At 45.2% G+C, this 23,144-nt stretch overlaps 7 non-coding genes across 7 annotated transcripts; 3 read left to right on the top strand and 4 right to left on the bottom strand.

The window, feature by feature from the left end:
• Positions 1-202: 202 nt before the first annotated feature.
• On the top strand, positions 203-275 carry trnav-cac (transfer RNA valine (anticodon CAC)). Its single transcript has one exon. It is a non-coding gene; the product is annotated as a tRNA-Val (tRNA).
• Positions 276-8,938: 8,663 nt separating this feature from the next.
• On the top strand, positions 8,939-9,012 carry trnan-guu (transfer RNA asparagine (anticodon GUU)). The gene has a single exon. It is a non-coding gene; the product is annotated as a tRNA-Asn (tRNA).
• Positions 9,013-18,605: 9,593 nt separating this feature from the next.
• Positions 18,606-18,679, top strand: trnan-guu (transfer RNA asparagine (anticodon GUU)). The gene has a single exon. It is a non-coding gene; the product is annotated as a tRNA-Asn (tRNA).
• A 1,443-nt stretch (positions 18,680-20,122) lies between these two features.
• On the bottom strand, positions 20,123-20,193 carry trnag-gcc (transfer RNA glycine (anticodon GCC)). The gene has a single exon. It is a non-coding gene; the product is annotated as a tRNA-Gly (tRNA).
• Positions 20,194-20,406: 213 nt separating this feature from the next.
• trnas-aga (transfer RNA serine (anticodon AGA)) lies at positions 20,407-20,488 on the bottom strand. Its single transcript has one exon. It is a non-coding gene; the product is annotated as a tRNA-Ser (tRNA).
• A 1,902-nt stretch (positions 20,489-22,390) lies between these two features.
• On the bottom strand, positions 22,391-22,461 carry trnag-gcc (transfer RNA glycine (anticodon GCC)). Its single transcript has one exon. It is a non-coding gene; the product is annotated as a tRNA-Gly (tRNA).
• A 213-nt stretch (positions 22,462-22,674) lies between these two features.
• On the bottom strand, positions 22,675-22,756 carry trnas-aga (transfer RNA serine (anticodon AGA)). The gene has a single exon. It is a non-coding gene; the product is annotated as a tRNA-Ser (tRNA).
• Between the last annotated feature and the right edge of the window lie 388 nt (positions 22,757-23,144).

Genomic DNA, 23,144 nt, shown 5'->3' with positions numbered 1-23,144 from the left:
GATTTTCTCCACTTCAGTAGCCCGATTTCGTCGATTGCGTGGAGAGGGAATGTGACGCCGCCTTTCCTGCTCCGTCCATGACAGGCGTGCTGGTCTCTGGAGAGAGAGCACGGTCCATCAGCGCACTCCAATAAAGGCACTGGAAGCAGCTGAATCGCATTAGCGAAGCTCAGCGCTGGGCCGCTGGGCACATCTTACCACAGTTTCCGTAGTGTAGTGGTTATCACGTTCGCCTCACACGCGAAAGGTCCCCGGTTCGAATCCGGGCGGAAACAGACCAGACTCTTTCTGTCGCCACGCACAAAAGGGGATTGGGGATTCGCCTAGCGCTGTGATCGAACAGACCCACTCACCTCTTAGTGTGGCGGGATCTGCACAGTGCATGTCGCAGCGCATCCTGCTTTAACTTCAATGCGCGTCCTGATGTACCCCGGTCTCCCGCGTGACAGGTCCTATACTAACGAGGAAGACATCGCTCTCTCCGACCCCCGGCATTGCGTCCTGACCCACCGTGCTGGAAGCCGACGCGTGCTGTGATTCCTTTACGGACCAGAAATGACAACCGAGGAGCCGAGAGATCATTTCAGCATTTCGCGTCTGAACGGAAAACACAAACGACCAACTCGGAATGACTTGCCTTTGACGCTTATCAAAGCGTTCTTTGTGCATCGAACAGACCCACTCACCTCTTAGTGTGGCGGGATCTGCACAGTGCATGTCGCAGCGCTCCCTGCTTTCACTTCAATGTGCTTCCTGATGTCGAGTCGTGTGCCGTGCGGAGGCTCTGAAAGCGAGAGCAATGAAAAGGTGCACGACGCTGTGAAAGAAAACAGAGAAGTGAAAGGCAGTTCTTTCTCTAAGGAGGTAAAAGAAAAGCTACTCCCTGTCGGAGAAATCGAACCCCGGTCTCCTGCATGACAGGCGGGGATACTTGCCACTATACCAACGAGGAAGACAGCGCACGCTCCGACCCCCGGCATCGTGTCCCGACCCAGCGTGCTGGAAGGCGACGCGTGCTGTGATTCGATTACGGAGCAGAAATGACAACCGAGGAGCCGAGAGATCATTTCAGCTTTTCGCGTCTGAACGGAAAACACAAACGACCAACTCGGAATGACTTGCCTTTGACGCTTATCAAAGCGTTCTTTGTGCATCGAACAGACCCACTCACCTCTTAGTGTGGCGGGATCTGCACAGTGCATGTCGCAGCGCTCCCTGCTTTCACTTCAATGTGCTTCCTGATGTCGAGTCGTGTGCCGTGCGGAGGCTCTGAAAGCGAGAGCAATGAAAAGGTGCACGACGCTGTGAAAGAAAACAGAGAAGTGAAATGCAGTTCTTTCTCTAAGGAGGTAAAAGAAAAGCTACTCCCCGTCGGAGAAATCGAACCCCGGTCTCCTGCATGACAGGCGGGGATACTTGCCACTATACTAACGAGGAAGACAGCGCACGCTCCGACCCCCGGCATCGTGTCCCGACCCAGCGTGCTGGAAGGCGACGCGTGCTGTGATTCCATTACGGAGCAGAAATGACAACCGAGGAGCCGAGAGATCATTTCAGCTTTTCGCGTCTGAACGGAAAACACAAACGACCAACTCGGAATGACTTGCCTTTGACGCTTTTCAAAGCGTTCTTTGTGCACGACGACTGCGCCGCCTAGCAGATACAAATGGGTTGTACAACTTTGAAGTAACAAATGGAAGAGGGCTAAGCCCCCTCTCTTTTAGCCCAGGTTCGATCTGTCTCCCAGACTCACCAGGCGCACGCACACACACACACCCGTGCCGTTGAAGTGCTCTGCTTCATTTCTAAGGGCAACTCAACATTCACTCCTACCCCGAGTGCAGAAAAGACAGCGTCTGCAGCAACAGCAGCTCAGGTCTCTGCCCATCTCCTCTTTTCTGCGGCTCCTGCGGAGTGGAGTCCTGCCTGGAGCTGTGTTTGCAGGCGGCGGCTCCCCGCGCCCTGTCTGTGCGTCGTGAAATTAATTAATAACGTTAATAAATTTATAAAGTAAATTTATAAAGTTATAAATTAGAAATTAATAACGATATAATTATATTCATGTACCGCAACACAAGAATAGTACACACTGTACATTGTCTGTCGATAATGTTTCTGTAGTGCTTTTTCAGCATTCAGCATGTGACTGTGCTGTTGGCGCTGTGGGTTAGGTTCCTGACTTCCATGTCACACGGTCTATGATTGAATCCCATAGAACTATGACTTCATTATTTAACAAACATTTCTTTGAAAAAATGAAACGTTTCCCTTGGTCAGAGATTAAAAAAAACCTCACTTTTTTGAGGTTTTACTGTGCAGAGTGAGGTTTTACCTCACTTTTTTTGAGCAGAAGGTTTACTGTGACCTGAGAAGGGCCGGCATCCAATCACGGTGGTACACACACACGCTCTCACTCATATGAGCTACACGGCTACCAAGATGATCTCGGGTGCGCCGAGCTGGTACGGAACATATTGAACTGATCGACGGCGAATTGTCTCTCAGACAGGCTTTTCACCTCTGAGCTCCCTGACTGACAGTGATCAGCTAGGTAGTGAAACAGTCAGCTGCTTCTAAGCCTTAAACAGCTGCATCTCGGCGCTTCCACGGAGAAATGATTTGAAAGCCGAACATCGCCCATTGGGAACACCTTACTATCACTAGTTTAAGAGACTCTTAAGGTCTTGCAGAGGTGCCTGTCTAATAGCATGCGCTTTGCAAGCTATAGGTGTTTAGGCTGAGGCAGAATGCCTGTTAACAAAATGTTTTTCTAAAGGTGTGTCTAAGTGGCTGCAAAAGGACAACACTCCTGGGGCGCCGTGGCTCAGCTCCTGCACTTGATTATAATGCCGTTACATGTCGAAGCAGTAATTTACGTCATCCTACCACTGCAACACGGGGAATAGAGAGAAATGAGCACACGCTACGAATCGTCTCAATCACTCCCTAGAGTCGTAAGGCGCATTGAAGGGTGCACCCACATCATTAATCGTTGCGCCTCTGTGAAAGGAAAGCTCTTGGGCAGTCTTTGAAACAGCTCGGATGAAACACTTGATTGCTTCCATGTGCATCTGGAGCCCACTTCTTATTTTCACTTCACGCCGCCCAAAGCATTTCTAAAACAGGAGATTCGCGTTTGGGAATGCGCCCTGCCCTACAAATAAAACAGATCTACGGGTCTGAAACCTGCTCCACGGAAAACAGCTCTGTTGCGCTTTTGATCAAAGGGAGATTCACTGTTCTTACTTTTTGATGACATAACACCCAAAGGGGCTTCTTTGGAGCTGGATTCCAACCAGCATCCTTAAGTTTCTTGGCGGTATCCTTTACAGTCCTCTGTTCGGTCGACAAGGGACTGAAGGGGGCAGCTTTCCTCACACATACAGTGCAATGTACTGTAGTGTTCCCCTTCATTGAATTCGCAGTTCTGCATCAGACCTCTAACTCGTTTCCTTAGCTTGGATTTAAGCCACGAAGCAGGCTTCTACTGTATAAACTTCTAGAGGAATCACAAACTATTTGAGAGGCCACCATCCCAGGGGGACCTGACAAAGTCTATCCCTAAACACCTAGCGCAGTCTCTCGAGAGACTGTCAAAAATCGCTTTCTCTGTTTGCGTTGCAAGTAAGTGAAAAAGCGGTCTCAAACCAGAGCTACTTGGCAGCAGCGGCACGTAAATACCGTTACTGTTACTGCTCGATACCGACGTTAGCCTACTATACCATGTTCAGCCACCGCTAGAAAATGTACGGCTCTAGGACCGGAGCAAACGACAGGAGGGCCAACACCGAACGGGCACACGTGTCAGACATGGAGCGCGACGAGGATGGGATTCAAACCCATGCGTGAAGAGCACAATGGATTAGCAGTCCATCGCCTTAACCACTCAGCCACCTCAGCAAGGAAACTGGGCTGTCCGGGCATGGGTTGGCGCGCTCCAGATGATCTTTTTCTTTTTTTTCCCTCGTACTCGAGGGTCATTTTCCTGTTCCACATGCGATTTCAACATTTTCCTTGGGAGATGTCAAGCCAGCAAGCCACTGCTGTGGTTCAATGGCCAGTGTGGAGATCAGTGGCCCTGTTGTACACAGAAAGCACATTGAGCTCCTTGGACATGAAAAGTTCCAGATAAAAGCCATTTGTCACCCTTTCTCTTGGTGTTGATGTTGCTATTGTATGTAAAGGTGGCAACTTGCTCAGCGAGCAGGCGGAGCACACACCGAATGCAGATGTGTCTGAGTGGTGTGTCCAAGTGGCTGCAAAAGGACAGGGCTCCTGGGGCGCCGTGGCTTAGTTGCTTAAAGCGCCTGCCTAGTAAACAGGAGACCCTGGCTCTGAATCCCAGCGGTGCCTTTTTTGTTCTGTCTTCTCGAACAGAACTGGTCATTATGGACAACCGCCTACGGCTAGACTTAATTAAATGCAAGCATTCATTTCCTGTCTTGAACGACTTGTTTTTCTTAAAATGGATGCAACTTGCAAAACATGAAATACAAACCTTGCTAATCAGCGCTCGCGGCTGGCAAAAAAAAAAAGAGGTCAGCAATGTTTTTTTCTTTAACCTTAACCCTGCTAATGGAGAAGAGTTAAACGACCGAGTCTATGCAGCTTAAACAGTCCGCACGTCGGGTTCTTAGCTGAAAGGGTGGTAAATCACACTCACCCCAATCCTTAATCTTTTAAAGAGGATACAAAATTGAACCTAGTCGCCACATCACATACATCCTGTTCAACGATAAATAGGTAACATCTGTAGTGTGCTCTCTGAAGGCACTAGTTCTGTAGGATTTGGGATTTACTGAGACAATTATTCATTGTAGCAGTAAATCACAAAGTTGATTCTTTTGATGGCTTTAGAATCCAACCATGCGACATAACTCAAACAACGCACACACACAGGTACTAATACACGAGGATACATTTATTAATACATAGAATATGCATGTAAACCTAACAGATCTTATCGAGAGGGTTATCAGAATACAAAAGGTATATATTCAGTCAGTTACAAAGAGTTACATATATCAAGAGGACATACGTTCAGTATATCATTCATTTAGACCGTTTCGTAAATGAACTTGGTTATAACTTCTACACTAGATACTCAAAACAAGTACATAACTCTTAGGAATTAAATTAACTGGGTAAACTATCACAAAGCTTTAAAAAACTTAACATTGTTATTATCAACAAATTGTAAATACGATGTTTACATTGGCATTATTAATTTTTCACTTGAGTATATGGAGGATTGTGAGAGCAGACCCCCCCTCTTAGGCTACATTTTTAATAAGAAATGGAGGCTGTATGCGTTACAATATAAACATTTACTGTCAAACTTTAAATCAACAGTTGATTTAAAGACAATCTGTCAAAGTGCAATGAAACACAATATTGTTGTTGTTGTTGTTGTTGTTATTGTTGTTTTTATCCTGTAAAGCGTTTTGAGAAGCCACCTTTAAAGGCGCTATATAAAGGCGCTGATTCTTATGGAATGTGTTTACTTTCTTCTTTTTTTTCAGCATAGAATAAACCTGTTACAGTACTTGATTCTTATGGATGCCCGGTTCCGCCGGGGATTCAAAATAAAACATGGAATCACGTGTCTAAGGAAATAGCATTATAACTATATCCATGTACAAACAGTAGAATGTTACATTATTAATTTGGGTGTCTCCTCTTGCCAGAAAGCGCTAAATTGCATTTTGAGTGCGGTTTTTGACTTTTTTTAAATTACAACCCATACATAAGCTGATACTGTTTAGACTTTTAATTATTTTAAACTGTATTACAGCAGCACAATGTGCTTTTTCACGAAACCTAGAGTACTGAAATGTCTTGCGTTGTACAGCTTTTCAGCTAAATATATTTATCGCTTACACCTGACACTTGATGTGCCCGACAAAAACCAGTTGAACAGCTCTGTTGGAGGTTTGCAGATCAGATCAGATTCCCTTCCCCCCACAGAAAGACAGACTTATTAGTCGCTATTCACTGCGACAGCAGCTCCAATTTCAGGCGTAAGCGATAGATCCCAGTTTAGCCGATCTTGTTACAGCATGTTCCAGTTTACTCTTATTAACCATATTAATTTTAAGTGCTTAATGCCATTTTTTGACCACGCACGAATATTCTTATGTCCATACCTTTGCAAGGGAATCAGTGTGAATTGTAATACTAATTAAATAACCGCGGGCACTTTCCACCCCCTCTGACAGCAGGAACATAACCCATTCTCAGCTCAGCAGCTCATTACAATATAGGGTGTTCAAATCTTTTGCTGCCTCAAAAAGCTTTAGAGAACTTAACATTTCTATTATCAACAAATTGTAAATACGACGTTTACATTGGCATTACTAATTTTTCACTTGAGTGTATGGAGGATTGTCAGCTGTCACTGAGAGCAGTTAATTAAATGTATTTTTTGATTCACAATCAGACAAATGCAACATAAATTGTTATCTTTGTCTTCTAAGTATATTAATAAACTTTCAGCATAGCTTTCTCCTAGTTTAGATTAATTTTTCTTGGGATTTTGGGATCAAACGTGGAAAGATTAGATTAGTAATCGTTTTTATTTTTTAAATACATTTTAGAAAAGTGTAATCTATACTTAAAAGCTGTATAAAAGCTGTATAAAAGACACTCGATATTAATGGAGTTTAGTTGATACTTTTTAAACTTTTAATTATTTTAAATTGTATTACAGCATTGTACACATGCTTAAAAGAGAAGAAAACGCAAGCCTTCTTCAGGTGTGAGGGCATTCTGCTCAGAATGAAACACTAAAATGTAATGTAGGCTCTGAATGGGTTCAATTATGATTTGGGCTTGATTAAGGTCGCTGCCTTTCATCCAAAATCCTGCTTGAATCCTTCTAAACTAAAAATTAGACATGAGCAGGGGCTCTGGTGAAATTTCTCTTTTTTTAATTTCTCTTTTTTTCTTGGAAAAATAACTTACCCGCTGCAATCCGGGCACAGAAGGATTAAAAGAAGCCAGACAGGCAGGGGGAAGAGTGAGTTCTAGATAAAGAGGTATCCAGGTAACAGTGAAGGTAACAGCCGCAGACGTGGCCTACTTAGCCCGCCAGGGTTACCCTACTCTTCCGGAGGAGGCCCACCGGGAAATAGCGCTCCAGGCGTTCCTGGCCCCGGCGCCGACTGAGGTGCAGTGCCACGTGATGCTGGCCGCACTGGTCCCCTTGGAGCAGGCCTTGGCTCTGGCTGAGCAGACTGATGCCGTATTCGAGGAAACCGGTGGGCGCCAACGGAGGGGCGCACGGGGAATCAGATGGGGAGGAGGAGACGCCCAGCGCGACGATGCTGGGGGAGCGATGACGGCTGGTCATCTGCCACTGCTGTGGGGAGAGGGGACACATCGCAGGCAACATGAAATTGTCAGGGACATTCAGCTATATACAAAGAAGAGACAGACAAAGTAATAATTCTATATTAACGTGGCCTACATATTGACGCAATGATCAAACTAACTGACATGTTCTGATTCAGATCCCCTGCAGTTCATAATAATTAGAACAATAGCAATGCTGAGTCCTCCCCACCCTACTGAGCACAAATTCAGCTGCTCTCCAGTTCTGTTCTGCATGTTTTTTCATTGCAATTGAGCTCGGAGCTGGAGATGATCTCCATACAGTTCTGTGTTAACTAGCCCGCACTTGCGTGCTAATTTACGGGTTGTGGCAAATGCTTTTTTATAGTTCATATACATGACGGCAACCTGTTACCGAGGAACCTGAGAGGTTTAAAAGCCTCACGAGCCAGGCAGGACTCCAACCTACAATCTTCTGATTCGAAGTCAAACGTGTTATCCATTACGACACTGGCCCATGGAACATGCGCTTGCACTCTACCACAGAGAACAGAAAAAGTGTTGATGTGTCGTGCTGAAATTCCGATTGATTTTGAATTCAAAGAAAAAAGGTTTTCTTCCAAAACACCATGAAATTGTCACATCTTGCAGACAATAGGTGTATTCCATGTTGAAAAGAGAAGAAAGAAAACCATGGAGCCTTTTACAGGTGTGAGGCTTCTTCAGGTGTGAGAAGACCTCACAGTCGAAATGCTGTGTTTCCGTTCTTCTCTTTTCAGCATGCAATAAACCTATTACTTGATCCTTTGCAGCCGAGGCATGCTGAAGTAGCTACCCAGCTGAACATCTAGCAGACTCTACAGTACTTCTCTCCTGTAGAAGTAAAGCAGGGCTTGCTGGGTGAGCTTTTGCTCCGGTAAATTAGGTCACGTGTCATGTTAAATCACTTCTTCTAAACACAACATTTGCTGGTGCTAGCTTTCCCCATGAAAAGAGACATTTCCCTTACAGTACATGACATATAGTTTTTATTCTATCAATAAGTATAGAAATTAAACAAAAGAAAAAATGGTGTCGCCAAAGAATGCACAGCTCTGTCGCCTTGGGGAGGTGTCAAGGGCATTGAGCTCCTTGGACATGAAAAGTGCCTGATAAATGCCATTTCTCATCATTTCTCTTGGCGTCAGTTCTGCTATTAAATTGGACGGAGGCAACGGGCTCAGAGAGCAGGTTAAGTGCACACCGAATGCAGATGTGTCTAAGTGTCTGTAAAAGCGCGGTGCTCCGCTGGTGCTGTTCCCTAGTGGCTTAAAGTGCCCGCCTAGTAAGCAGGCGATCCTGGGTCTGAATACCAGCGGTGCCTCTCTCCGTGTCTTGTTGTGCCGAATGTCTCATTTCAGACAAACATGTACAGCTTGGTTCAGTTTAATGCAAGAATTCATTTCCTTTCTGGAATAACTTGTTTTTGAAGAAATCCATACAGCTTGTGAAAGATGAAATCCATTTCTTGGTTGTCAGTGGAAAAAGATTGCCGGCTGCAAGAAGCGCAAGTGATTGTTTTCTTTGACCATAAACCTGCAAATGTAGAGAGCACAAGCGGCCGTCAGTCTCTGTGGTGCAATCGGTTAGCGCGTTCGGCTGTTAACCGAAAGGTTGGTGGTTCAAGCCCACCCAGGGACGCATGTCTCAGTTTTTCCAATGTAAACATCATCACCGCTAAAGAAGATGGTGCAAAAGGCTCCACAGTCGAAACATTGTGCTTCTTTTCTTCTCTTTTCAGCATGGAGTAAACCTTTGCTTGATCCTTTGCAGCCTACGCATGCTGACACAGCTACCTTTCTCTTAACGCGCCTCAATCATTATTCACCAAAACCATCAGCAGAATGTGTCGCCTTTGTGGTGATGTCACTCCTCTGCTTCACAAATGTCCTTAGTGACGGACCATTCCTTTCTACCATTTTTCCGGAGCGGTTATTGATTGCTCCATCATTTCCCTCATACTTTCCATCCCTAGATTGAAAAAAAAAAACAGAAACAGGCTGACAGGACGACAATCAAATTGCAAAAACTCATCAAAGCACTCGATAGAGTATTTGAATCCACAAGTAGCTACGAGCAACTTTGTCCTGGCTTGCATGAAAGTCGGAAAATGTCAAAAAGAAAAAGATGGTGGCTTTTTCATATTTGTTCTTTTATTTTTAGTTCGTTGGCTCTTCTGTCCATTGTCCTCCTGCCTGGCTCTTGACCTGTGACTGTCTGAACGCACACGTTAGACTTTCAGGCGGGGGATTTGTCCTGAGCCTCTGTGAAAGACCCACCCACCCCCATAAATAACTGCTCTAGAAACACATGATTGCAAAACTAAACCACAGCTTAAAGAGGAGCTTGTCATGACCGCCAGGCAGTTAAGACCAACTCTTAAGCGATCTAATCAGCACCAGCAGTGGGTGATTATTAACAAACGCTGCCGCACGAGTTAACCCACCTGCACACACTCCACCGTGCGGTACACAGTGCTATTTTTACCATCTTTACCTGCTTCCCGCTGCTCGGTATTGAGTCTATTCCTTCAGAGCTCTACCTGGCATTTTTTTCTACCTGGCTACTTAGGAGCCGAGAGATCATTTCAGCTTTTCGCGTCTGAACGGAAAACACAAACGACCAACTCGGAATGACTTGCCTTTGACGCTTATCAAAGCGTTCTTTGTGCATCGAACAGACCCACTCACCTCTTAGTGTGGCGGGATCTGCACAGTGCATGTCGCAGCGCTCCCTGCTTTCACTTCAATGTGCTTCCTGATGTCGAGTCGTGTGCCGTGCGGAGGCTCTGAAAGCGAGAGCAATGAAAAGGTGCACGACGCTGTGAAAGAAAACAGAGAAGTGAAATGCAGTTCTTTCTCTAAGGAGGTAAAAGAAAAGCTACTCCCCGTCGGAGAAATCGAACCCCGGTCTCCTGCATGACAGGCGGGGATACTTGCCACTATACTAACGAGGAAGACAGCGCACGCTCCGACCCCCGGCATCGTGTCCCGACCCAGCGTGCTGGAAGGCGACGCGTGCTGTGATTCCATTACGGAGCAGAAATGACAACCGAGGAGCCGAGAGATCATTTCAGCTTTTCGCGTCTGAACGGAAAACACAAACGACCAACTCGGAATGACTTGCCTTTGACGCTTTTCAAAGCGTTCTTTGTGCACGACGACTGCGCCGCCTAGCAGATACAAATGGGTTGTACAACTTTGAAGTAACAAATGGAAGAGGGCTAAGCCCCCTCTCTTTTAGCCCAGGTTCGATCTGTCTCCCAGACTCACCAGGCGCACGCACACACACACACCCGTGCCGTTGAAGTGCTCTGCTTCATTTCTAAGGGCAACTCAACATTCACTCCTACCCCGAGTGCAGAAAAGACAGCGTCTGCAGCAACAGCAGCTCAGGTCTCTGCCCATCTCCTCTTTTCTGCGGCTCCTGCGGAGTGGAGTCCTGCCTGGAGCTGTGTTTGCAGGCGGCGGCTCCCCGCGCCCTGTCTGTGCGTCGTGAAATTAATTAATAACGTTAATAAATGTATAAAGTAAATTTATAAAGTTATAAATTAGAAATTAATAACGATATAATTATATTCATGTACCGCAACACAAGAATAGTACACACTGTACATTGTCTGTCGATAATGTTTCTGTAGTGCTTTTTCAGCATTCAGCATGTGACTGTGCTGTTGGCGCTGTGGGTTAGGTTCCTGACTTCCATGTCACACGGTCTATGATTGAATCCCATAGAACTATGACTTCATTATTTAACAAACATTTCTTTGAAAAAATGAAACGTTTCCCTTGGTCAGAGATTAAAAAAAACCTCACTTTTTTGAGGTTTTACTGTGCAGAGTGAGGTTTTACCTCACTTTTTTTGAGCAGAAGGTTTACTGTGACCTGAGAAGGGCCGGCATCCAATCACGGTGGTACACACACACGCTCTCACTCATATGAGCTACACGGCTACCAAGATGATCTCGGGTGCGCCGAGCTGGTACGGAACATATTGAACTGATCGACGGCGAATTGTCTCTCAGACAGGCTTTTCACCTCTGAGCTCCCTGACTGACAGTGATCAGCTAGGTAGTGAAACAGTCAGCTGCTTCTAAGCCTTAAACAGCTGCATCTCGGCGCTTCCACGGAGAAATGATTTGAAAGCCGAACATCGCCCATTGGGAACACCTTACTATCACTAGTTTAAGAGACTCTTAAGGTCTTGCAGAGGTGCCTGTCTAATAGCATGCGCTTTGCAAGCTATAGGTGTTTAGGCTGAGGCAGAATGCCTGTTAACAAAATGTTTTTCTAAAGGTGTGTCTAAGTGGCTGCAAAAGGACAACACTCCTGGGGCGCCGTGGCTCAGCTCCTGCACTTGATTATAATGCCGTTACATGTCGAAGCAGTAATTTACGTCATCCTACCACTGCAACACGGGGAATAGAGAGAAATGAGCACACGCTACGAATCGTCTCAATCACTCCCTAGAGTCGTAAGGCGCATTGAAGGGTGCACCCACATCATTAATCGTTGCGCCTCTGTGAAAGGAAAGCTCTTGGGCAGTCTTTGAAACAGCTCGGATGAAACACTTGATTGCTTCCATGTGCATCTGGAGCCCACTTCTTATTTTCACTTCACGCCGCCCAAAGCATTTCTAAAACAGGAGATTCGCGTTTGGGAATGCGCCCTGCCCTACAAATAAAACAGATCTACGGGTCTGAAACCTGCTCCACGGAAAACAGCTCTGTTGCGCTTTTGATCAAAGGGAGATTCACTGTTCTTACTTTTTGATGACATAACACCCAAAGGGGCTTCTTTGGAGCTGGATTCCAACCAGCATCCTTAAGTTTCTTGGCGGTATCCTTTACAGTCCTCTGTTCGGTCGACAAGGGACTGAAGGGGGCAGCTTTCCTCACACATACAGTGCAATGTACTGTAGTGTTCCCCTTCATTGAATTCGCAGTTCTGCATCAGACCTCTAACTCGTTTCCTTAGCTTGGATTTAAGCCACGAAGCAGGCTTCTACTGTATAAACTTCTAGAGGAATCACAAACTATTTGAGAGGCCACCATCCCAGGGGGACCTGACAAAGTCTATCCCTAAACACCTAGCGCAGTCTCTCGAGAGACTGTCAAAAATCGCTTTCTCTGTTTGCGTTGCAAGTAAGTGAAAAAGCGGTCTCAAACCAGAGCTACTTGGCAGCAGCGGCACGTAAATACCGTTACTGTTACTGCTCGATACCGACGTTAGCCTACTATACCATGTTCAGCCACCGCTAGAAAATGTACGGCTCTAGGACCGGAGCAAACGACAGGAGGGCCAACACCGAACGGGCACACGTGTCAGACATGGAGCGCGACGAGGATGGGATTCAAACCCATGCGTGAAGAGCACAATGGATTAGCAGTCCATCGCCTTAACCACTCAGCCACCTCAGCAAGGAAACTGGGCTGTCCGGGCATGGGTTGGCGCGCTCCAGATGATCTTTTTCTTTTTTTTCCCTCGTACTCGAGGGTCATTTTCCTGTTCCACATGCGATTTCAACATTTTCCTTGGGAGATGTCAAGCCAGCAAGCCACTGCTGTGGTTCAATGGCCAGTGTGGAGATCAGTGGCCCTGTTGTACACAGAAAGCACATTGAGCTCCTTGGACATGAAAAGTTCCAGATAAAAGCCATTTGTCACCCTTTCTCTTGGTGTTGATGTTGCTATTGTATGTAAAGGTGGCAACTTGCTCAGCGAGCAGGCAGAGCACACACCGAATGCAGATGTGTCTGAGTGGTGTGTCCAAGTGGCTGCAAAAGGACAGGGCTCCTGGGGCGCCGTGGCTTAGTTGCTTAAAGCGCCTGCCTAGTAAACAGGAGACCCTGGCTCTGAATCCCAGCGGTGCCTTTTTTGTTCTGTCTTCTCGAACAGAACTGGTCATTATGGACAACCGCCTACGGCTAGACTTAATTAAATGCAAGCATTCATTTCCTGTCTTGAACGACTTGTTTTTCTTAAAATGGATGCAACTTGCAAAACATGAAATACAAACCTTGCTAATCAGCGCTCGCGGCTGGCAAAAAAAAAAAGAGGTCAGCAATGTTTTTTTCTTTAACCTTAACCCTGCTAATGGAGAAGAGTTAAACGACCGAGTCTATGCAGCTTAAACAGTCCGCACGTCGGGTTCTTAGCTGAAAGGGTGGTAAATCACACTCACCCCAATCCTTAATCTTTTAAAGAGGATACAAAATTGAACCTAGTCGCCACATCACATACATCCTGTTCAACGATAAATAGGTAACATCTGTAGTGTGCTCTCTGAAGGCACTAGTTCTGTAGGATTTGGGATTTACTGAGACAATTATTCATTGTAGCAGTAAATCACAAAGTTGATTCTTTTGATGGCTTTAGAATCCAACCATGCGACATAACTCAAACAACGCACACACACAGGTACTAATACACGAGGATACATTTATTAATACATAGAATATGCATGTAAACCTAACAGATCTTATCGAGAGGGTTATCAGAATACAAAAGGTATATATTCAGTCAGTTACAAAGAGTTACATATATCAAGAGGACATACGTTCAGTATATCATTCATTTAGACCGTTTCGTAAATGAACTTGGTTATAACTTCTACACTAGATACTCAAAACAAGTACATAACTCTTAGGAATTAAATTGATATCAACTGGTTGGGATAACAATTGAATTCTCGAGCTGTCATGCAGTGAAGTTGAATACTCATCCAATCTCTGGGGATTCAGATCTCCTGCGGGCACAAAGAAGCAGTTGCAGGCTTGTTGCTGTCTAATCCGCGCTCTCTGGCTCTATGCCAGGCTTTGCTGTTCAGCTTGCAACTGTGCTCTGGTGATGTTGACCTTGGGGTTGTAGACCACTTGGATGAGGCTCTCTCTTGGAATCTTGCAGACCTTTAGGCGCCAATGGATGACCATTGATCATGATAGCCAGGCTTAGCTAAGTGCATCCCCATTTGGGAGCTGTACCTTATCAAAAGAAAACATCTTTAAATCAGTCTGCATGAATAGCTTCTCTGTGACTGCACCACAGAGATGAAGAGGGAGATGGGGCCTCATTTGGGAAAGCACAGCAACACTTAATTCTGTCTTATTAATAAGCCTCGCCGCTACAGTACGTACAGTTATAATTCAATCTGAATTAAAAACTACATGTCCCAGTTACCATGGTGGTGCTTGTGATCATTGCGTTTAACCAACGAAACAGGGCGAAAAAATCAGTCACATGACTTTGTGGCTGAGTTTAGAAAGCTTAACGTATCAGCAAGACAGCAAAGACATTTTTCCAAGAAAGTTTAGCCTTTGTCACTAATGAAACCGCTAAATAAAGACATAAATATGGAAATTGACAATTAACTGACTTTTATATTTCTAAATATCACAACATGTTCGAATCCAAGTCATTTTTAATAACAATGGGTAAACTGGGTAAACTATCACAAAGCTTTAAAAAACTTAACATTTTTATTATCAACAAATTGTAAATACGATGTTTACATTGGCATTATTAATTTTTCACTTGAGTATATGGAGGATTGTGAGAGCAGACCCCCCCTCTTAGGCTACATTTTTAATAAGAAATGGAGGCTGTATGCGTTACAATATAAACATTTACTGTCAAACTTTAAATCAACAGTTGATTTAAAGACAATCTGTCAAAGTGCAATGAAACACAATATTGTTGTTGTTGTTGTTGTTGTTATTGTTGTTTTTATCCTGTAAAGCGTTTTGAGAAGCCACCTTTAAAGGCGCTATATAAAGGCGCTGATTCTTATGGAATGTGTTTACTTTCTTCTTTTTTTTCAGCATAGAATAAACCTGTTACAGTACTTGATTCTTATGGATGCCCGGTTCCGCCGGGGATTCAAAATAAAACATGGAATCACGTGTCTAAGGAAATAGCATTATAACTATATCCATGTACAAACAGTAGAATGTTACATTATTAATTTGGGTGTCTCCTCTTGCCAGAAAGCGCTAAATTGCATTTTGAGTGCGGTTTTTGACTTTTTTTAAATTACAACCCATACATAAGCTGATACTGTTTAGACTTTTAATTATTTTAAACTGTATTACAGCAGCACAATGTGCTTTTTCACGAAACCTAGAGTACTGAAATGTCTTGCGTTGTACAGCTTTTCAGCTAAATATATTTATCGCTTACACCTGACACTTGATGTGCCCGACAAAAACCAGTTGAACAGCTCTGTTGGAGGTTTGCAGATCAGATCAGATTCCCTTCCCCCCACAGAAAGACAGACTTATTAGTCGCTATTCACTGCGACAGCAGCTCCAATTTCAGGCGTAAGCGATAGATCCCAGTTTAGCCGATCTTGTTACAGCATGTTCCAGTTTACTCTTATTAACCATATTAATTTTAAGTGCTTAATGCCATTTTTTGACCACGCACGAATATTCTTATGTCCATACCTTTGCAAGGGAATCAGTGTGAATTGTAATACTAATTAAATAACCGCGGGCACTTTCCACCCCCTCTGACAGCAGGAACATAACCCATTCTCAGCTCAGCAGCTCATTACAATATAGGGTGTTCAAATCTTTTGCTGCCTCAAAAAGCTTTAGAGAACTTAACATTTCTATTATCAACAAATTGTAAATACGACGTTTACATTGGCATTACTAATTTTTCACTTGAGTGTATGGAGGATTGTCAGCTGTCACTGAGAGCAGTTAATTAAATGTATTTTTTGATTCACAATCAGACAAATGCAACATAAATTGTTATCTTTGTCTTCTAAGTATATTAATAAACTTTCAGCATAGCTTTCTCCTAGTTTAGATTAATTTTTCTTGGGATTTTTGGATCAAACGTGGAAAGATTAGATTAGTAATCGTTTTTATTTTTTAAATACATTTTAGAAAAGTGTAATCTATACTTAAAAGCTGTATAAAAGCTGTATAAAAGACACTCGATATTAATGGAGTTTAGTTGATACTTTTTAAACTTTTAATTATTTTAAATTGTATTACAGCATTGTACACATGCTTAAAAGAGAAGAAAACGCAAGCCTTCTTCAGGTGTGAGGGCATTCTGCTCAGAATGAAACACTAAAATGTAATGTAGGCTCTGAATGGGTTCAATTATGATTTGGGCTTGATTAAGGTCGCTGCCTTTCATCCAAAATCCTGCTTGAATCCTTCTAAACTAAAAATTAGACATGAGCAGGGGCTCTGGTGAAATTTCTCTTTTTTTAATTTCTCTTTTTTTCTTGGAAAAATAACTTACCCGCTGCAATCCGGGCACAGAAGGATTAAAAGAAGCCAGACAGGCAGGGGGAAGAGTGAGTTCTAGATAAAGAGGTATCCAGGTAACAGTGAAGGTAACAGCCGCAGACGTGGCCTACTTAGCCCGCCAGGGTTACCCTACTCTCCCGGAGGAGGCCCACCGGGAAATAGCGCTCCAGGCGTTCCTGGCCCCGGCGCCGACTGAGGTGCAGTGCCACGTGATGCTGGCCGCACTGGTCCCCTTGGAGCAGGCCTTGGCTCTGGCTGAGCAGACTGATGCCGTATTCGAGGAAACCGGTGGGCGCCAACGGAGGGGCGCACGGGGAATCAGATGGGGAGGAGGAGACGCCCAGCGCGACGATGCTGGGGGAGCGATGACGGCTGGTCATCTGCCACTGCTGTGGGGAGAGGGGACACATCGCAGGCAACATGAAATTGTCAGGGACATTCAGCTATATACAAAGAAGAGACAGACAAAGTAATAATTCTATATTAACGTGGCCTACATATTGACGCAATGATCAAACTAACTGACATGTTCTGATTCAGATCCCCTGCAGTTCATAATAATTAGAACAATAGCAATGCTGAGTCCTCCCCACCCTACTGAGCACAAATTCAGCTGCTCTCCAGTTCTGTTCTGCATGTTTTTTCATTGCAATTGAGCTCGGAGCTGGAGATGATCTCCATACAGTTCTGTGTTAACTAGCCCGCACTTGCGTGCTAATTTACGGGTTGTGGCAAATGCTTTTTTATAGTTCATATACATGACGGCAACCTGTTACCGAGGAACCTGAGAGGTTTAAAAGCCTCACGAGCCAGGCAGGACTCCAACCTACAATCTTCTGATTCGAAGTCAAACGTGTTATCCATTACGACACTGGCCCATGGAACATGCGCTTGCACTCTACCACAGAGAACAGAAAAAGTGTTGATGTGTCGTGCTGAAATTCCGATTGATTTTGAATTCAAAGAAAAAAGGTTTTCTTCCAAAACACCATGAAATTGTCACATCTTACAGACAATAGGTGTATTCCATGTTGAAAAGAGAAGAAAGAAAACCATGGAGCCTTTTACAGGTGTGAGGCTTCTTCAGGTGTGAGAAGACCTCACAGTCGAAATGCTGTGTTTCCGTTCTTCTCTTTTCAGCATGCAATAAACCTATTACTTGATCCTTTGCAGCCGAGGCATGCTGAAGTAGCTACCCAGCTGAACATCTAGCAGACTCTACAGTACTTCTCTCCTGTAGAAGTAAAGCAGGGCTTGCTGGGTGAGCTTTTGCTCCGGTAAATTAGGTCACGTGTCATGTTAAATCACTTCTTCTAAACACAACATTTGCTGGTGCTAGCTTTCCCCATGAAAAGAGACATTTCCCTTACAGTACATGACATATAGTTTTTATTCTATCAATAAGTATAGAAATTAAACAAAAGAAAAAATGGTGTCGCCAAAGAATGCACAGCTCTGTCGCCTTGGGGAGGTGTCAAGGGCATTGAGCTCCTTGGACATGAAAAGTGCCCGATAAATGCCATTTCTCATCATTTCTCTTGGCGTCAGTTCTGCTATTAAATGGGACGGAGGCAACGGGCTCAGAGAGCAGGTTAAGTGCACACCGAATGCAGATGTGTCTAAGTGTCTGTAAAAGCGCGGTGCTCCGCTGGTGCTGTTCCCTAGTGGCTTAAAGTGCCCGCCTAGTAAGCAGGCGATCCTGGGTCTGAATACCAGCGGTGCCTCTCTCCGTGTCTTGTTGTGCCGAATGTCTCATTTCAGACAAACATGTACAGCTTGGTTCAGTTTAATGCAAGAATTCATTTCCTTTCTGGAATAACTTGTTTTTGAAGAAATCCATACAGCTTGTGAAAGATGAAATCCATTTCTTGGTTGTCAGTGGAAAAAGATTGCCGGCTGCAAGAAGCGCAAGTGATTGTTTTCTTTGACCATAAACCTGCAAATGTAGAGAGCACAAGTGGCCGTCAGTCTCTGTGGTGCAATCGGTTAGCGCGTTCGGCTGTTAACCGAAAGGTTGGTGGTTCAAGCCCACCCAGGGACGCATGTCTCAGTTTTTCCAATGTAAACATCATCACCGCTAAAGAAGATGGTGCAAAAGGCTCCACAGTCGAAACATTGTGCTTCTTTTCTTCTCTTTTCAGCATGGAGTAAACCTTTGCTTGATCCTTTGCAGCCTACGCATGCTGACACAGCTACCTTTCTCTTAACGCGCCTCAATCATTATTCACCAAAACCATCAGCAGAATGTGTCGCCTTTGTGGTGATGTCACTCCTCTGCTTCACAAATGTCCTTAGTGACGGACCATTCCTTTCTACCATTTTTCCGGAGCGGTTATTGATTGCTCCATCATTTCCCTCATACTTTCCATCCCTAGATTGAAAAAAAAAAACAGAAACAGGCTGACAGGACGACAATCAAATTGCAAAAACTCATCAAAGCACTCGATAGAGTATTTGAATCCACAAGTAGCTACGAGCAACTTTGTCCTGGCTTGCATGAAAGTCGGAAAATGTCAAAAAGAAAAAGATGGTGGCTTTTTCATATTTGTTCTTTTATTTTTAGTTCGTTGGCTCTTCTGTCCATTGTCCTCCTGCCTGGCTCTTGACCTGTGACTGTCTGAACGCACACGTTAGACTTTCAGGCGGGGGATTTGTCCTGAGCCTCTGTGAAAGACCCACCCACCCCCATAAATAACTGCTCTAGAAACACATGATTGCAAAACTAAACCACAGCTTAAAGAGGAGCTTGTCATGACCGCCAGGCAGTTAAGACCAACTCTTAAGCGATCTAATCAGCACCAGCAGTGGGTGATTATTAACAAACGCTGCCGCACGAGTTAACCCACCTGCACACACTCCACCGTGCGGTACACAGTGCTATTTTTACCATCTTTACCTGCTTCCCGCTGCTCGGTATTGAGTCTATTCCTTCAGAGCTCTACCTGGCATTTTTTCCATTACCTCGTTTATTCTGGATATTGGACTCCCCTTCTGCCTTTTTGACTTTGGACCTCGCCTCTCACCTCGGACTGTTTGCCACCAGTGTTCTCCCTGGATTACGACTTACCTTACGCCTCTTGACCACGAAACAAAGCAAAGCAGAGCAAAACAAAACGAACAAACGAAAACCCTCACGTCCCGCACTTGCATATAACGCCGTTATATACCAAAGGTTTTGGTGGTCATTTTGAATGACCACAGAGCGCTGTGACCTCGGTTTTACATCTCATCCAAAAGACAGCGCCCTTTTACAACACAGCATCTCCGTCACTATACTTGGGCATTGGGACCCGCACAGACCTCAGGGTGAGCGCCCCACCGCCGGCACCATTAACACCGCTTCCAGCTGGAAGCTTTGTTTTTCCCTGTAGCTCACCCTCATCCGGGTACTGACCTGGCTCACACCTGCTTAGCTTCAGTGGGTTTTTTGAGTTGCGAGTTGCAAGGGGATGCAAGTGATGGAGCCGCTCGCAGCAAAAGCCACTGCATTGGCCGGGAATCGAACCCGAGCCTCCCGCGTGGCAGGCGAGAATTCTACCACTGAACCACCAATGCTCAGTGCCTGGGCCTTTAAAAAAGACGCTTTTTTGGTGCTCTGTGCAAAACGCGTCGACATCTGCTTCCAGCTGCAAAATGCCATTCGCGGACGCTGAAGAACTTATTTCCAAGGCAGCGGGTACAAGCGATTGGGCGTTTTAAAACCACCAGGAACAGCAAAGAGGCGCGCTTCTTTGCTTGCGCCGAAACACACCGACTGGAGGCGGATAACGTAGTCGGCAGGATTCGAACCTGCGCGGGGAGACCCCAATGGATTTCTAGTCCATCGCCTTAACCACTCGGCCACGACTACAGCAAGCCCCACTGCCGCTGCGTTCTTGCTACAATCTTACCTGGATCGCGAGGCGCCGGCGGAAGCCTATTTCAAAGTCGTTCTCCGTTTCAAAAAAACATTTCCAAAATACAAGCCTTGCAGACAGACACGCCTCAGAGGACTTAAGGGTGGCTTCATGTCGGAATGATAAAGTCTCCCCGTCCGGACATGAAAATGCCACTTTGTTACACAAAAAAAAGAATCAACAACAGAGAAATGCCCACAAGCATTTGAAAAGCCGCACCACGTCGCACTTGAAATAGCTCTTACATTAGTGGTAGACGCAGGAATCGCCTTTTTATTTACGCTCTTACCAACGCGATGGAAAGCAAAACAAAGCAAAGCAGAGCAAAACAAAACGAACAAACGAAAACCTTGCGTATAACGCCGTTATGTGCCCAAGCGGTATTGTACATCATCCTAGCACTGCACCCCGGGGCGTACGGTATATGGGAACGAGCACACGCCACGAATCGTCTCGAATCACTCCCTACAGCTGTAAGGCGCCTTGAAGCGTGCACCCCCAACATTCTTCTTTGCGCATGTGTGGAAGGTAAACTCTTGAGCAGACTCTGAACCAGCTCTAAGGAAACTAATCCGATTAGACGTTACTTTGACTCATCTTTTTACGCTCAGTGCTGGATTGCTCAAACTCCAGCTAGGGTTAGGGTTAGCATTCCCACGCTACTTAGACACTTTGTTTACGCTCAGTGCTGGATTTTGGGAACTTCAGGATGAGTGGGAATTTTCTCCTATCTGTCAATTCTGTTTTGTTTTGGAGACTCTTGGCTGCCTATGTTGTACAGTGCAGCGTGAAGGAAACATTTTCCAAAACTGTGTCAGCTCAAAAGTTGTAAGAAAACCTCTCCAGCTGCTTTAACTCTCTTCATTTTTGTCATTTAATGTGACACTCGATGTATAACTGGAGCCTCACATATGCAAATGGTGAGGCTCCAGTTCGACACCCAGTTCGACACCACTTTACAGTATATGACAAAAGCATGGCAGACTGTGCCGGACTGGCAGATAACTTCCGCTTATTTTTACCATGTTAAACATTGGAAATCCTCCCACTTGTATTTGTGACACTTGATTTTGGCTCCACCTAAGACACTCTTAAATCTTCAAACACTTTTCTCTTCTCCCGCAACACTCTTGTCTGTCGGCACTATGTGGCAGCGTTGCATGACAACCCCTCTCACCACGGAAAGGAACCTAACAGCTTTGGTAAGAGAGGAGAAAAGGACCTGGCCAGTACGGGGCTCGAACCCGTGACCTTGGCGTTATTAGGACCACGCTCGAACCAACTGAGCTAACCGGCCTCACAACAGTGCTCCTCTCTGTGCTGCAAAAAATCGAACTCAGGGAATTTCTTTTGTCCTCCTTTGAATAGAAAGCCGTGTAATTCAGTGTACGGGCTTTCTCGTGCAGTTTCATGGTTCTTGTAACCCAAATCCTACACTGGCCTGAAGTGCCCCCCCATTTCACAGCATTTTTCAGCTGATTTAAAATGTACCTAAAGGAGAAGCATTATTGAAGACCATCAATTACCAAGAGCTTTTGTCAAAGGTTTTGGTGGTCATTTTGAATGACCACAGAGCGCTGTGACCTCGGTTTTACATCTCATCCAAAAGACAGCGCCCTTTTACAACACAGCATCTCCGTCACTATACTTGGGCATTGGGACCCGCACAGACCTCAGGGTGAGCGCCCCACCGCCGGCACCATTAACACCGCTTCCAGCTGGAAGCTTTGTTTTTCCCTGTAGCTCACCCTCATCCGGGTACTGACCTGGCTCACACCTGCTTAGCTTCAGTGGGTTTTTTGAGTTGCGAGTTGCAAGGGGATGCAAGTGATGGAGCCGCTCGCAGCAAAAGCCACTGCATTGGCCGGGAATCGAACCCGAGCCTCCCGCGTGGCAGGCGAGAATTCTACCACTGAACCACCAATGCTCAGTGCCTGGGCCTTCAAAAAAGACGCTTTTTTGGTGCTCTGTGCAAAACGCGTCGACATCTGCTTCCAGCTGCAAAATGCCATTCGCGGACGCTGAAGAACTTATTTCCAAGGCAGCGGGTACAAGCGATTGGGCGTTTTAAAACCACCAGGAACAGCAAAGAGGCGCGCTTCTTTGCTTGCGCCGAAACACACCGACTGGAGGCGGATAACGTAGTCGGCAGGATTCGAACCTGCGCGGGGAGACCCCAGTGGATTTCTAGTCCATCGCCTTAACCACTCGGCCACGACTACAGCAAGCCCCACTGCCGCTGCGTTCTTGCTACAATCTTACCTGGATCGCGAGGCGCCGGCGGAAGCCTATTTCAAAGTCGTTCTCCGTTTCAAAAAAACATTTCCAAAATACAAGCCTTGGCTTCATGTCGGAATGATAAAGTCTCCCCGTCCGGACATGAAAATGCCACTTTGTTACACACAAAAAAAGAATCAACAACAGAGAAATGCCCACAAGCATTTGAAAAGCCGCACCACGTCGCACTTGAAATAGCTCTTACATTAGTGGTAGACGCAGGAATCGCCTTTTTATTTACGCTCTTACCAACGCGATGGAAAGCAAAACAAAGCAAAGCAGAGCAAAACAAAACGAACAAACGAAAACCTTGCGTATAACGCCGTTACGTGC

Source organism: Lepisosteus oculatus, unplaced genomic scaffold, assembly GCF_040954835.1.
Source record: "Lepisosteus oculatus isolate fLepOcu1 unplaced genomic scaffold, fLepOcu1.hap2 HAP2_SCAFFOLD_82, whole genome shotgun sequence".
NCBI classification, from domain to species: Eukaryota; Metazoa; Chordata; class Actinopteri; order Semionotiformes; family Lepisosteidae; genus Lepisosteus; species Lepisosteus oculatus.
This window is presented reverse-complemented; position numbering and strand designations above follow the sequence as displayed.